The following is a 16622-nucleotide window of genomic DNA, read 5'->3' as shown; positions in this document are numbered from 1 at the left end:
TCGCCAAAATGTTAGCGTTCAGAAACACATAATCACATAAGGAATTATATGCAGGTGCTTTTATTAAGAGCTCTGGGTGTCAGGAGTATTCAACTCAAATCTGACTCCAACTATACATTCGAGATGATCGTGTTTTTATATTCTATCGTTATATAACTTTCATGTTAATTATTAAACTTATATTGTTCTATTGTATACATAGATTTCAGACGAGCATGGCTTCTCATGGTTCCCCGTTAAATTTCTAACATAGTTTCTCATGATTCTTCTTATGATTATACAATAAATATATTTAGTTACTAAACAATCATCACATCTAACAATTATATCATTTATCATACTGCTTACGCAGGTGCAGTGATCTGAGAAAACACAAAGCCTAATATTTTCAAAGACTATTTTTAACATTTCCCAGGGCTCTACTATCACTAACAGGTGACGTGATGTCATGAAGTATGTGTAACCAATGGGAAATTGTTACCAAAAATATAACCCTATATAAGTGCCATACAAGTAAAACCCTTTATAAACACCCCGTATTCTCAATAAAATCGGCTTCTGATCTAAACTTTGATGTCCCTGATGCCTTAGGTTTTATCTTTTATATTTTTCAGATTCTGTACTGCTTTAGTGTGTAGTTCTGAGCTTTATATTAAGGGATGATAAGCTCTCTTCACTGAGTAGCTAGACAAAACAATTCCTTTCCTAGCTTGAGACCAAGGACAACCAACCCAAATTTCAGGCCCGAGAGCATAAACTACATGGACTGAAGAGAGAAGAACAAGAAGGATGGTCCTAGGTTGACTGTATGATGCTTTTATCCCCGATCGTCTTGTTCTGTTTATGATGAATAATAAGTTTTGCACCTTTAAGACTTGTTCCAGAGAGTGAAGGGGGGAGACAAGAAGCGCACAGTTTGTTTTCAGACACTGCACTCACTCCTCCACATTCCTGCTCCTGGACTGTGTTGTCTGTGGATGGACAGACAGCCGGACAAAGCTCTCCTTTGCTTTTAGTTAGTTTTAGCTAGCTGAGGCAAAGAAGTTCCCTGGACTGCAGGTTTTTTTCCCTTTTCTTTGGACCTGTTTAAACCTGCTCTGGACTGAACACCCAGAAGAGCACCGTCAGCTTGCATCTGTGGCCCACTGGGCCGGGCCTGGGCCACGGCATTTCCAGCACCTGAGGGACTGACAAGAGACTGAGTGAGCTGAGCTGCAACCCGGGGAGGGGACTTTCTCAGTTTGTTATCTCTTTGGGGGCAGCAAGGGGTTTTATTGTTTAATATTGTTTAGGTTTTATTGTTTAATAAACAGATTTTTTTCCACTTTTCTCCAAGGAGGTATTTTCTCCTGGACCAGTTGGGGGGATGGGCCAATTGAATCTGCTTTCCTAGAGGAGCCCCTTTGGGGGGTCTCTCCAAAATTTGCCCTGAACCAGGACAGACTTCATAACCTAAAGCTATAATTGGGCAATTAACTCCAATATGCTAATGAACCAGAACTTATAAAAGTGAGAGACGTCATGACCAGTCGTGCACTTAGTGACCATTTTGGGTTCATCTTGGGTGTAGCCCTGGCTGGGCTCTTGTACTGCCCATTGAGGCCTTTTGATAAATACCTTCTTTATTCTTTAACTCCATCTGGCCTCTGTTTTAGGTCAGCCTTTACAAGGCATCATCCCCATCTCTCAGTTGCTGATAATTGGTGCCCCCATGTGAGGAGCAAGAACTGGCCTATCTGCGCTGCTGTTGATGAGCCCCCCAGAACTGGAAGTGCTGGTGTGAGAACCAGGAGTGGGCCCGAAATAATCCCTCCACGGAGAAGGAGGTGAGCCAGGGGGAACATGGGACAAAGCATGTCTAACGAAGAGAGAGGTGTTTTTGAATTAATGATTGCTTTGCTTGTGAAACATGGGAAATCCTTGCCAAATCTGGACTTGAAACTTATTCTTAAATGGGCAGCTGTTAAGCGTCCCGACATCACTGCCTCCTCTTTACAACTGCTGTTTGGGATGATGTGGGTGTTAAGCTCTATGATTTAGCTACTATGGGACATGAGCTGGCAGTGCGTATGCTCCCATCTTGGAGGGTGATTTTTGAGACATTGAAAAAGCAAGAGCAGTCTCTAAAAGAGCAGGCTGTATCCTCTGAGGATACAGCTGGTCCTCCACCCCGCTCTGACTCTCCCTGCCCACTTGAAACCTGTGCCGCTGATACTGAAGAGCTGTCACAGCCATCAACCCCCCCCTGCCAATACAAAGGAGGGGAAAGCATCCTGTCTCACAGTCGTTAGCAGTCTATATTGCTGACTGCAGTTCTAGCAGTGAGGAGGAGAGGGACCCCTTTGATCCGAGACCAATAGATCCAGATGCTGAGCCTGACCTATTCCCTCCTGATCCTCATGATAACTGAGTGCCATTAAAGAAAAAGGCTCTTAAGGAGGGGGATTTTGATATTGCAGTGAAAATAGTCTCACCAATCAGGCTTTGGGCACCAGGGGAAAAAACACGCAGTGGGAACACCTCGCTAATTTGGAAATTAAGGAACTATGCCACACGGCTACAGAATATGGGCTGGGGTCTCATTATTTTGCTAATCTTTTACAGTCTACGTTGTCAACTCATCTTATGACCCCTCATGATTTAAAGGGTCTGGCAAACTTCTTATTAACCCCAACTCAGTATGCCATTTTTGATGTTCAGTGGAAAAAGGGGTTAGAAGCTTTGCTTGTAAGATTTGTAGGGCATGCAAGTCAGAATATTGCAGCACTCATGACTGACCACCAGGCCAGAGAAGGGGCCCACTCAGACCCTGTTGGGCAAGCCCACATTCCTAGAGGCCCTTGAGGGTATTACTGAAGCTGCATGTATCGCATTTTTAAAGGTTCCCGATGCTGTGACCCCCCCAAAAAGTATTTACTAATGTAAAGCAAAGACTGGTTGAGCCTTATATGCAATTTATTGACAGCTTAAAACAAACTCTTGAAAGAAAAATTGAGAATGACATTGCCAGAGAGGTATTGCTTTTAAAATCAGCTGTTGAAAATGCTAATGACGACTGTAAAAATCTGCTTAAATCCTTGCCTAAGGAGGAACCCACCTTGCTGGAAATGATTGAGGCATGTAATCGCCTTGGCATGTTTCTGCATGCGGCAACAGTTACTTACAAAGCTGTGGAGGCTGGTGTAGCTAATGTTTTTGCAGCTTTGAAGATTACATCGGGGACCCCCAAATGTGCTTCATGTGGGGGAAATCTGGGCATTTGAAAAAAGACTCTTTCAGAAAAGGGGAGGCCAGGTCCAAAGCTCCCAGTATTTGCCCTCAGTGCTGTAAAGGAAGGCATTATGCAAAACAATGTCATTTCAAATATGATTTTGAAGGGCCTCTAATAGTGGGAAACTGGAGCCGCGCGCAACACAGATGCCCCAGCTGATGCCTCAGAGCAGACCACAGCAAGCCTCAGCCCAGCTGCCACAAGCAGACTTTGCTGGACCATCACCAATTTACAACCCACCACAGCAGGGAGCGCCGGATTGGACCTGGCAACCTCCATCACAGTAATGTTTCTTGATTCATCTGTTCATTTGCTTCCCACAGGAGTTTTTGGACCACCAAGGCAGTGTATGCATGCATTGCTTTTAGGTCAGTCATCCACCTCTTTGAAGGGGCTTTTTGTTCTCCCTGGACTTGGACTCTGAAAATGAAATTATGATCATGGCCTGGACACCTTGACCGCCTTGCACCATTCCTTAAGGAACTTTAATATCTCAATTGATTTTACTTCCCCAAACCATGAGCATACCCTTCACAGACGTAACATGAAAAGGGGGATTTGGGTCTACTGGGACACCCCAAGTATTCTGGGTACAACCTATATTAGAACAATGCCCCACATGACAATGTACCCTGACATTAAAAGGACAAAAGATAACACTTGTTGATCTCATAGACGGGAGGGGGGGGGAGGGGCTGACATTACAGTTATCTCTCAAGCCAAATGGCCCCCACAATGGTCCCTTGCTGAAGTGCCTCAGGCACTTTCAGGCACTGGAGGAAGCAGCTGTAGCTATCAAACCTGCCACTTGATACAAATCAAAGGCCCTTAGGGACACCGTACCTCAGTCAAACTGTTTGTGTTACCAGTGCTGATGGTGCTATGGAGGAGGGATGTTCTCTCCCAATGCGGCTTTAGAATTCAATCAGATTTTTAATGGGGGCCATTGAAGCATGCAACACTTTAAAACTAACCTGGAAAACAGAAAATCCAGTTTGGGTGGATCAATGGCCCCTACCATTGCAAAAACTGCGCGCATCAACGGAGTTGGTCCAACAGCAACTCCAGAAAGGGCATATTGTCCCTTCTACCAGTCCTTGGAATTGTCCCATGTTTGTTATCAAAAAACCAACTGGCAAGTGGCATTTACTCCATGATCTTCAAAAAAATTAACACAGATATGGAGGATATGGGGCCCTAACAACTTGGTCTCCAATATCCTACCACGATTCCCTGAAATTGGCACTTGACTGTGATTTGTGGAGGCAAATAAACTCCACAACTTTTGTGAAAGTTGCAAAGCCGGTATGTTTATTACAGCGCTGGACACATGTGGGGACCGCTCCCTTCGAAATACATGCGTACCTCTGGGAACTCCAGATCCTTTTTTATCTCCCTTTCTAATCCATTTGCATGCAATTTCACAATAGGCTCATACATATTCATTCTACTGGTTTCGAGTGACATTTGCCACTAATTCTTCTTTATCAGAAAGAATTCCTGGGTCAGGTTGCCCTGATCTCTGTAACAGTTCAGTTTCTCTGTCTGCCCCGCCCCCCCCCCCCCCCCTTATCTCTACAGACTCAAAGATGTACATTTCACCTAAATCAAAATGGATTTCTACTCTGGAAAATTTTCACTCTGTCTCATTTCTCCCCCCTTTTCTAAAAATAAGTAAATTCTTTTACTTAATGCAAATCCCTACGACACTGTCTCTTAATGCTTTACCATGTATGTTTGATAAGGAGGTTAACACAGCTACTTGCTGTAGTATTCTTCAATTCCAAATTAGCAATATAAAGGATAACCCTAAACTCCCTAAACTTATTCCAACTAATATTAATAAAACTACAATGGGATGACACAACTTATAAAAGATCCCATTTGCAGTTGGTGACCACCCAAAGATTACATCTTACCAGTGACTATCTGCATTTTGTTTTCTTCTTTGCAGAGTTCTGGTTATTTCTTTTGTATCATGTTGGACAGTAATTAGGGTTTTCTCTCAGCTTTCTTGGATTTCTTTCAAGATCTCCAGTAGGCCTTGGTGTTTAATTAATTGTTTTACCAATGTGAGGTTCATTCCAATAGGAGTAGGTGATAGTCTGTGATACATTGTGTAATTGGTTTTAATTAACTGGTGGGATGTTGCTGGGGCCAAGTACGAAAAATCACGCCCGGTAATCTTAAAAAAATGACAAATACAAAAATTAGAATGATTTCTACTAGACAAAATAACATTGTTGGTATCAATTTTTACAGTAGCACAAGCAATTCTCAAGCACACACAACCTTTACTAGTATATACAAGCACAGTTTTCTGATCAGTGACTATATGAATCTCAAAGTGGCAAATACTCTGTTCCGTGTCTAGACACACATCTTGAGCATTAATAGTATTGCTTTCACAAATGAATCCTAGTTGTTCTCTAGTAATACAGGATTCTAAGTTTTCTGTTTGCCACTTTTCATTCACCTTTCGTGCCCACACCCTATGTTCTGAAGGGTAGAGCACTGTTTTTCATTATTTAATCCTAGTGCAATGATGGGGTGGATAATGTAAACAGTGGCATTACATGTGGTAAGCACAAAGGCAGTGGCCACATTAGAAGCAGGATCATAGGTGAAATTTACCATAGTCCACCAGGATTAAAACTTCCTTTCAAAATCAATAGCATTATCCTAGACAACCTTCCAAATTTCAGCTGGAAAATTACCTTCACCCCCTTCCTGTATGATCAAAGCTGCTGTTGCCTGCATCCATAACCGCTTGTATACAACTGAAAGCTGAAGACACATTATCTTGAACTGTACTAAGTGCTTCTGCTATTAACCTGTGGTCTTGGTCCCTGGCCTTTCCCCACTTTGGCAGTACTTTTGAAATCTGCCACTGGCTAGTTCCTAATGCCAATAGAGATGATTGTAAGGGCTGTTTCAATTTTGCTAGGCCACCTGCAGTAGTGGCCAGCTTATTCATCAGTATTTCTGAATCAATTCCATTTAAAACTCCCAATCCTGTCCCTAATATCCCAGTTAGATCCCTTCTTATTCTGCTCCTGAGGTATACCTGTCTTTTTAACCAGGTTTTCCAGCCCTCAAAGGATGTTCTTAGGAAAGAGGAGTAGGCTGTTTGGATTTTTGAGATGTTAATTTGCATTAGCAATTCAACACGTTTGAGAGACTACTTTGGATTGAACAACAGTTGTTGTTCACCCACATTCTTAACTACGTAGGGGCCTATTTCATACACTTCAGGTTCAAGTTTGGGTTGAGTCTGAACTATTTGAGTCCTAGTGTGGGTTGTATAAGGTCCTGCTGTTGTAAAAAGTGTAGTATCTATTTTAAATTTAAATGAGAGCCCAATAGCATCCCGAGCCTAAAGGCAAGTCACTTCTACAGGCTGTATTAATGTGAAATTACACCAACAGTCTGATTCGCTTGGGCTATCACAAACTTCCTGGTGTTTGTATACAGGACAGATTGAGACACTAATTTGCATCTGGTCTCTCATGAGCCGTCCCATTGACCACCCGGCATGCTACCTCGATTTCATCTCCTCTGATCCCTTGAAGTGTCCACAGCTCCCGTTCCTGCCACTCCTGCTCCTCATATATCTGATTCCTGTGGATTACTAAAGTGGATAGGTTTAAATCTTTTATCTCAGAAGGTTCTCCCATGGATCCAGTATACTGATTAAAAGCCTGGGACCTAGGCCAGCATCACTTTGAATAGAGGTACACTCTAATTCCAAGACTCCAGTTATAATTATATAAAAAACAATTCTGTAAAAGAAATTACAAACTACCCCTGACCACAATATACTCATTTTGCCCGAGTAAGGTTTAGTCTCAGTTCATTCTCTTGGTGTCGCTCTCCAAGGGGCTTCTGGGGCCTTCTTCACTTGAGAGTAGTGGATCCAGGCATTCTGCTCCTTGATCTTGATTGCGGTGAAGGTGGTGAGAAGCACCCGGAATGGTCCTTCCCACTGTGGTTCCAAAGTCTTTTCTGTAAGAGACTTAACATATACATAATCTGTATATGTACAGATATATACAGCTGTATGTTTTGTACTGGTCCATCTAGCTCCCTGCTCCAAGTTCCAGCCACGTTTCTCAATTTCTCTGAACTGTTTGCTTCAAGCCACCATGTAGGTGGCCAATGTTACCTCCCCAATGTGGGTGGATGTTCCCTTTTGTATTCCATATGGTCTTCCATAAAGCATTTCAAAGGGACTCAGCTTTTCTTTAGCCCGAGGTTTAGTTTGAATTCACAACAGTGCCAGTGGAAGAGCTTGGGGCCAGGGTACATTAACTTCCTGCCCCAGTCTTACAATCTGCTGCTTAATCAAATGATTCATTTTCTCCACCTGGCCGCTTGATTGGGGGCGGTATGGAGTGTGAAGTTCCCAATCTATGCCTAGGTGGCTACTAATCTGTTGCACTGTTTTGGAAATGAAATGTGATCCTCTATCTGAGGATATTGTGTCTGGAACTCCGAAGCATGGTATTATTTCTTGTAATAATACCCTGGTCACCTCTCGAGCTTTGACAGTTTTGGTGGGGAAGGCTTCTGGCTATCCTGAAAATATATCTGTCGATACTAATAAATACCGGTACCCCCCTTTCCTTGGGAGTTCTGAAAAGTCAATTTGCCACTGCTGTCCAGGCCCATGGCCCCTCCCAATCTGACGGAGTTTTGGTCTGAGGGTATTTTTGGGGTTAGTCTGGAGGCAAAGATCACACTGTCAGGTCACTTCAGTAATAGTGGCATATAGATTCCTGGCAATGATTCTTTCAATCAAATAGGCGTTTAGGGCATCTATTCCCCAGTGTACTTTCTGGTGTTCTTCCCTTACCAGTGACCACAACAAATGGGAAGGGATTACCAGCTTCCCTTGAATGGTAGCCCACCCTTCTTGTTTATATGTCCCTTTTTGATCTTCAATTAGTTTTCTATCTTTCCTATTATATTCTGTCTTACCTTCAAGGGAAATTTGTCTATCTGGAATTAGATCTCCTTCAATAGTTACCTCACCTTTTGCTGCTTCCTTTGCCTCTCTATCTGCCAGCCCATTTCTTTCTTCTAATTCTGAGCTCACTCTCTGGTGTGCCTTAATATGCATTATTGCTACCTTTTCAGGCAGCTGAACTGCTTCCAGCAGCCAGATTATCTCTTGTGCATGTTTGATGTTCTTTCCTTGTGAGGTCAGCAGTCCCCTCTCTCTCCAGATGGCTCCATGAGCATGCACGACTCCAAATGCATACCTTGAGTCTGTGTAGATGTTTATTCTCTTTTTTTTTTGCCATTTCCACGGCACCGGTCAGGGCAATTATCTCGGCCTTCTGCACAGAGGTGCCTGTTGGTAAGGGTCCAGATTCTATTACCTCTCTGCAGGTAGTGACTGTACCCAGCATGTTGCTTTCCATTGGCAACGGAGCTACTCCTATCAGTGAACCAGGTCTCTGCATTGTCTAAAGGAGTGTCCTTTAAATCTGGGTGGCTGGAGTAGGTAGCTTCAATGGCCTCCAGGCAATAATGGTGTACTGCTTCTCTTTGATTACTACTGAGAAAAGAAGTTGGGTTGACAATATTATGATAGGTGGGTTAAGGTTTTCATAGGTACAGTTTAAAAAATTCAGTGTGAACAGCGCTTTGGACAGCTGGACTTGAGGGGATTCTACCTTCATAGCCTCTTGTTGTTAGTGAAGGACCTTTTTTAGGCTCTGGTGGGCCCTCTCCACCACGGCTTGGCCTGTTGGGGAATAGGGGATGCCTGTCTTATGTTCTATTCCCCATTGCTGCAGGAAGCTCTGAAGCTCTTTGGACTTGTATGCTGGGCCATTGTTTGTTTTGATGACCTTAGGGATTCCTAATGTGGAGAATGAGATGTTTTTTTACTTCAGAGACCTTCTCCCTTGTGTGGGCGGAAGCGTAGATGGCACCAGAAAAGGTAACCACGGAGATGTGGACATATTTAAATTTTCCAAAGTATGAGATGTGGATTACATCTGTCTGCCACACCTTTCAGCTCTGCAAACCCCTAGGGTTTGCCCCTGTACTTAGGGAAGGTAGTGACTGGTTTTGACAAGAAGGGCAGGTGGCTACGATGGCCCGGGCTTGTTCGCACGTCAGGTGGAATTGCTGAACCAAGATGGGTGCATTTTGATGGAAAAATTGGTGACTGATCTTTGCTTGTTGGAATATGTCTGGGAGCGGGGCCATCTTGGCTGGTGCCGCAAGGGCATCAGCCCTACGGTTACCTTCTGCAATGAACCCCGGCAGGTCTGTGTGTGACCTGACATGCATCACATAGAAGGGTTGTTCCTAGTGGGAGATTATTTTCACTTATTTTGAGAGTAATTCATATAAAGGAATGTTGGAAACTTCTTGCAATACAGCATTCTCTGCCCTGGACACTACACCTGCTACGTAAGCTGAATCAGTAACTAAATTAAAAGGCTCGGAGAACCTCTCAAAGGCTCTGACGACAGCAGCCAACTCACCAATTTGGGGTGATCCCTCCACCTTGGCAATATCTGCCTCCCACTGCTGAGTTTGAGGATCGTTCCAAGTCACCACTGACTTGTGGGATGCTCCAGACACGTCAGTGAAAACTGTCAGTGCCTTTAGAGGCGTCCTGTTCTGAATACTTGTCAATGATAAAGAAAACTGAACATCCAAATAAAAAATTTTGTGGGCCGGTCACTGGATCGAAATTTGGCCCGTGTAGCTGCCTAGCGCAAATTGCAGGGCTTCGTTCTCTTGAAGCAATTGTTCTAACATTGATTGAAATATTTGGCCTGATTTCAAATTTAAGGAGATGTGAATGCAGTCAAAGTCACACCCTGCCAATTCTCTGATCTGAATCCTTGCTTTCCGGATCAGTTCTGCCATCAGCTCCTGTGGTATTGTCATCCTTTTGGACCTGTTGTGACTGAGGAAGACCCATTCTATGATTAAGAGTGGATCTTTCTTGGCCTGGTCACCTTTCCCTGCCTTGGCAGTTTCCCACTGGAAGATCACCCCATGGAGGTGTGGCAACTTGCCTAAGATGATGAAATTGAAGGGCAGGCCCTGCTGGCACCTGTGGGCCTGCCTGGTAGACACTGTTTCCTGAACTTTCTCCAGTGCAGTTCTTGCCTCCTGGGTGAGGGTCGTAGGAGAACTAAGGTCCTCTCCCCCTTTCAACAAATTGAAAAGGGGGGCTAGGTCCTCGGTGGAAATGCCTAGCCAAGGTCTCACCCAGTTTAAAGACCCACACAGTTGATGGAGGTCCGCTAAGGTTTTGATGTCGTTTTTGATAGCTAATTTTTGCAGCACAATGGTCTGCTTTCCAATTTCGAGACCCAGGTACTTCCAAGGTGGCATCTTTTGAATCTTTTCTTCCTGGAGCTCGAACCTTGCAGCAACCAATGCATTGATTATCAGGTCAAGTGTGTGAGTAAGCATGTCATCGGTTGGGGCACACACCAGGATGTCATCCATGTAGTGCAGGATGATGGAATCTCCAGCAGCTTCACAGACTGGGGACAGCAAGGAAGAGACGTACCGCTGGCAAATCACAGGACTCACTTTGAGACCTTGTGGGAGTACTTTCCAGTGGTATCTCTTCATTGGGGCTTCTAGGTTTATGGTGGGAACTGAGAAGGCAAAACGCGGGGCATTGTTAGGATGCAGGGGAATTTGAAAAAAACAGTCTTTGATGTCAATTACAGCTAAAAACCAATTCTGTGGAAGCATGCTCAGTGAGGGCATCCCTGGTTGTAGAGACCCCATGTCCTCAATAACGTTGTTGATTTGAAGGAGGTCGTGGAGGAGCCGCCACTTGTCTTTGCTGGGTTTTTTAATGACAAAGACAGGGGAGTTCCACAGTGACGTGGTCTCCACAATGTGACCTTTTCTTAGCTGCTCCTCTACGAGCTCTTCAAGCGCCTTTAATTTGCTTTTGTTGAGCGGCCACTGTTCTACCCGTACTGGAGTATCAGTTTTCCAAATCAATTTTTGGGTAAGGCGCCCTTCAGTGGCCGCTGCCCAAAAAACCTGTGGGGGTTTCTGGGATGTCAATTGTGGTTCCCCACTGAACCATCAAATCTCTGCCCCAGAGGGGCTCTGTGTAGTCTAACACAAATGGGTGTATAGAAGCCACTTTGCCATTTGGTCCTTCAATTTGGATGACGTTTTTTAACTGTCTTGCTAATTGGATGCCCCCTACACCTTGCAAGTGTCCTGCCACGTTTTGCAATTCCCAATGTGATGGCCACTCCTCGGAGGGAATGATCGTAACATCTGCTCTGGTATCTAGAAGTCCTTGCATAGATTTGTACTCCCCACCTTGGTGCAACCCACATGATAATTTGGCTTTTTCTCTTCCCAGTACGTGAGTCCATCAGACATTGGGATGGAGTTAATTTCTGAGGGTGTCTGCCTGCTCCTGGTCCCATGGAGGGTCAGGCACTGGGATGGCTTGGGCTATTATTTGGCCTTTGGGCAAGTACACGGGTGGGTGAGTACAGTGGAGCCAAATGACAAACTGCTTCGGGTCTGATGATATGAGACCTGGAGGAATGTTAATTTCCTGGGGTGTGTGTTTTGTGTCCCCAAGGACGACATACTTACTGTGACATTTCTGGCAAAGCTGTGTCCAAGTACCTGGCTGTTCAGGGTTAACAGTTATGAAATGCCAGTTAGTGTCCTTGAGATGGAGAGGCTCTGTCAGTGACAATCTGTAACGGTTACGGGGAGAATTGGTAGTTAGAATTGGTCTGGGATTGTTGCAGTTAAACTAACGTTCTGTTTTGTCCAATGCCAGTGTCTGACTTGGCATAGGCCCGTCTCCTAAACTAGGTATTTTGTCCCCCCCCCCGTGCTGGAATTGGACCCACCCTATTTTTGTCATAGTGGTGGGAAAAAGAGCGCTTTTTATTCAGTTTTTTGGAAGGCTCTCTTTTGGGGAATTCTGATCTTTAAGCTTATTGTATTTAAAATCTAAAAACTGCTTTTTCAGAGGGCAGTCAGGCATCCAATGCCCTAACTTCCCACAAAGATGGCAAGGTCTATTAGAGTTGGAGGCTCTCTCTTGTGGCATTGTGACACACTGAAGCTGGCTGGTGGATGGTGCATCAGGGGCATCCACAGCTGCAATCCTTCTCTGTGGTTTTGGTCTCTCATCTTGGTCAGCAAGGGGGATGGTAACTTTCCTTTCACACACTTCTAGCATTGCTTGTAGTCTTGGTGTTGGATCGAGAGGCAGGCTCAGGATGGCAGCTTTACACTTCTCATTGGCATTTTCTTTAGCAATCTCGGTGAGGATTTCCATCCTGGCTCCTTCATTCTGAACTTGCAATTCCACAGCTTTTCTCAACCTTTCCACAAAACTCAAAAAGGACTCAGATGAAGATTGTGTTATTTTCAAATAGTTCTCAAGTGGAACATCAGGATGCAACCTGAAGAAAGCTTTCCCAGCTGCTCTAGCACTTTCTTTGAGAGCCTTTTTGGGAATGCCCTCTGCCTGACTTGCTTCGTCCTCCCACTCCCCTTGTCCACAGAGATGGTCTAGTGATATCATTTTACCATAAACATCATGGGTGGTGGCTTCATCAGCCCACAGGGCTGGTAAACTGGCTCTCACTCCATTTTTCCATGCTGCATCCCACAAGAGATATTCAGATGGGGATAACAGGCAGGAAAAAAGATGTTTGATGTCAGCGGGGGTTAAGGTATTAGCAGAAAGCGTAGCTTTAAGAAGTCCCCTAAAATATTCACTCGACCTATCAAAATCTTTCTGGGCTTTGGCAAGTTCCTTGACAGATTCAAAAGGAAAAGGGGTCCAATGCGCCTGAATCCCTCCAATTAAATCTGAAATGTACGACACCGGAGCTGCAGAGAGGACTGGCGTTGTTCTTTCTGGGTTCCAGCTCCCAGGCTCAGCATCTCCAGTTTCTCTGACATGGGAGCTGGAGGGCTGGCTGTGGGAGGGGCGGAGGGAGGGGGCAGCTGGTGGGCAAACCCCTAAGGGGGCGGAGGGGGGCAGGGCCGGAGTAGGAGGAGGGGGAGGGGGAAGGGTGCTGGGAGGGAGGGTTTCAGGGGAGGGGTTTTCCGACCGGAATGGGTTGTTCGAAGAGCGAAAAGGATTGTGGGAAGAAGAAGGAGCAGGAACGACCATGTGGTATCCACCATCATGGTCTCGGGGAATCACCTGAGGTGAATCGGGGGTACAAAAATGAACACAAGGATTTCGGGACAGGGTATCGCAAACTGGGGAAATAGGGGGAAGGGTAAAATCCCGGGGAGTTTGGCCAGAACTCTCCAGATTGGAGACTGGAAGCTTCTGAGGGAAGCTGGGGAGTGTAGCTTACTTCAGAATGTCCTGTCTCGGGGCTGAGGGTGAGGAAAGAGGGCTAGGAGAGGGAGAACATAACTTGGAGGGGGGTAAATTTGGTTTCTGGGAAACAGGTGTTCAAATTGCTCCCGGATGGCTGTTCCTGAATTTTTTATTTGGATTTTACAACATTTCTTATCTGCATAGCTAGAAAAGCAAACTTTGACAGAGATTTATCACCTGACTTCCCTGCTCTCAATAACTCATTGCCAATTTTGTCCCAGAAAGCCAAAACATGGATATTTTCAGTTGATACATCAGGGAAGTGAAGGAACAGCCATCTAACAAATATTTTAATATCTCTTTTTGAAAATCTGATTTCTTCACTCTTAAGAAAATTTAAAAGATGGTAATAGACACCTTTATGAGATACAGAAAGCTTGGCACCCATTGTAGCTGTGATTTAAAGTTTTGTGAAGAGGACTGGGTTTGTGGTGCAGAATGCTTGCCAAACCATGGTTCGTAAATTGGTTCCTCCTCTTCAGGAGGGTCAGTGCTTTCCACTGAGGCTTCCATGTCATCCATTGGAGCACTAAGGGCTTCCAAATGGTAGACTTCAGGAGGGGGAGGAGCTTGACATTAACTTGTGAACCATGCATTTGATTAGTCTGAAAACAATGCTAACAATTACAATAACAATAACTAAAATAAACAATACTAAAATTACAGTTTTCAGAATAGATCCCAACCAGCCCGAGAGTCCCCAGCCTTTGAACAGTCCACTCAGCCAATCGTCAGTTTCTCTCTTGATGTCGTAATTTCAAGGTGGTCCATATGTTGCTTTGGGCTGAGGGACTATCCAGGAGATAGCTGGTGGAATGATTGCGAGTAGGATGAGGAGCAGACTCGGTCTCATGGTGTCTTGAGACTGCACACGAACAATGGGATCTAAACTGGTACAAGGAACTAAAGACAAACATATATTACAAGCTATTCCAGATAGGAGGCTTAAATGGAATTTTCTCCAGGGAACGCGTGCGACGTTTCCTTCTCCAGGCAGCATTAGCAACCTGGGGCGCTCCTGTAGATTTCCCTGAGACCTTGGGGACATAGGGTCTTACCCATTTGGAAGGAACCCACTTTAACCCAGAGGGAGTGGACACACAGGCCTATCCATGTCCCCATGTAACCAATTTGTAAGGTCCCACCATCTTCCAAGTCTCAGGGTCCTTTACTAAAACTGGAGGCTTTTCTTTCATCAACATCTGACTGCTCCCTCCAAAGTGGCGTAGGATGGGCGGATTCAGGCTGTCAAAGGAACAGTTCAGAAAAATGATTGTGAACAGTGCCCTAGACAACCGGATGCGGGGAGGTTCCACTTTCAGAACCTGATGTTGCTGGTCCAGGACTCTTTTAATATCACAGTGAGTCCTTTCTACTACGGCTTGACCTGTAGGGGAGTAGGGGATGCCAGTTTTGTGCTCTACTCCCCATTGCTGCAGGAAGCTCCTGAATTCCTTGGATTTGTAAGTGGGCCCATTATCAGTTTTCAACTCCTTAGGGATGCCCATGAAAGAAAAGGCCTGTAAGAGGTGCTTTATGGCATCGGAAGATGATTCTCCTGTGTGGGCAGAAGCATAGACCACTCCAGAAAAGGTATCTACACTAACGTGAACGTATTTCTGCCGTCCAAATGACTGTATGTGTGTAACATCTGTTTGCCACAGTTCACAACTGTTCAACCCCCTTGGGTTTGCTCCCGTACTCACTGTAGGGAGTGCATGTTGTTGGCAATTTGGGCATGTGGCCACAATCGCTTTGGCCTGTTCTCGAGTGATGTGAAACTGACGAACTAGGCCAGGTGCGTTTTGGTGGAAAAGCTGGTGGCTGATTTTTGCCTGTTCAAAAACATTTGGGAGAGTGGCCATCACTGCAGGTGCAGCAAGGGCATCTGCCCTTCTGTTGCCTTCAGCGATAAACCCCGGCAAGTCGGTGTGTGACCTGACGGGCATCACATAAAATGGTTGCTCCCGGCGAGTGACTAACTTTACAAGTTTTGAGAGCAATTTGAAAAGTGCGATGTTAGACACTTCTTGCAGTATCTCTTGATCTGCCCTGGATACTACTCCTGCCACGTATGCAGAGTCTGTAATCAGATTGAATGGTTCTGAGAACCTTTCAAAGGCCTGAACAACTGCAGCCAATTCAGCAACCTGAGGTGAACCTTCCACCTCAGCAATGTCTGTCTCCCACTGCTGGGTTTGAGGATCCTTCCAAGGCATAACGGACTTGTGGGATCTCCCGGACACATGTGTAAAGACGGTCAGAGCCTTTTTTAAAGGTTTCTTACTTTGAACACTTCTCAATTTCAGAGTAAATTGAACTTTTTGTTCGAAAATTTTGTGGGCAGGCCGATGGATAGAAATTTGTCCTGGGTAGGAATCTAGAGCAAACTGCAATGCTTCATTTTCCTGAAGCAATTGTTCCAATATTTTCTTAGTATTTTGGCCTGATTTTAACACTATTGGAATGTGAATGCACTCAAAGTCACATCCTGCTAACTCCCTGATCCGGGTCCTTGCTTTCCAGATCAGTTCTGCTACCAGCTCTTGGGGCACTGTCATTCTCTTGGACCTTTGGTGACTGAGGAAAACCCACTCTATTATCAAGAGAGGGTTCCTCTGGTCCTGGCCCTTTTTAGGTGTTTCCTTTGCCTTAGGTGTTTGTTTTTCCTCCCACTGGAAAATGATTCCATGGAGGTGTGGCAACTTACCTGAGATGATAAATTTGAATGGCAGGTCAGGCTGACATCAGTTGGCCTGTGTTGTGGACATTGCTGTCTGAACTTTTTCTAGAGCTTTCTGTGCCTCTGGGGTAATAGCCCTAGGAGCACCCGGGTCCTCTCCCCCTTTCAATAAATTGAAAAGAGGGGCAAGGTCTTCGTTAGTCAGACCCAGCCAGGGCCTTACCCAATTTAAAGACCCACACAACTTGTGGACATCCGCAAGGGTCTTGATCTTTGTATTGATTTCT

This window comes from Molothrus aeneus, chromosome W, assembly GCF_037042795.1.
Source record: "Molothrus aeneus isolate 106 chromosome W, BPBGC_Maene_1.0, whole genome shotgun sequence".
In the NCBI taxonomy this organism is placed as follows: domain Eukaryota; kingdom Metazoa; phylum Chordata; class Aves; order Passeriformes; family Icteridae; genus Molothrus; species Molothrus aeneus.
The sequence above is the reverse complement of the archived record's forward strand: the minus strand, read 5'-3'. Positions refer to the sequence as shown.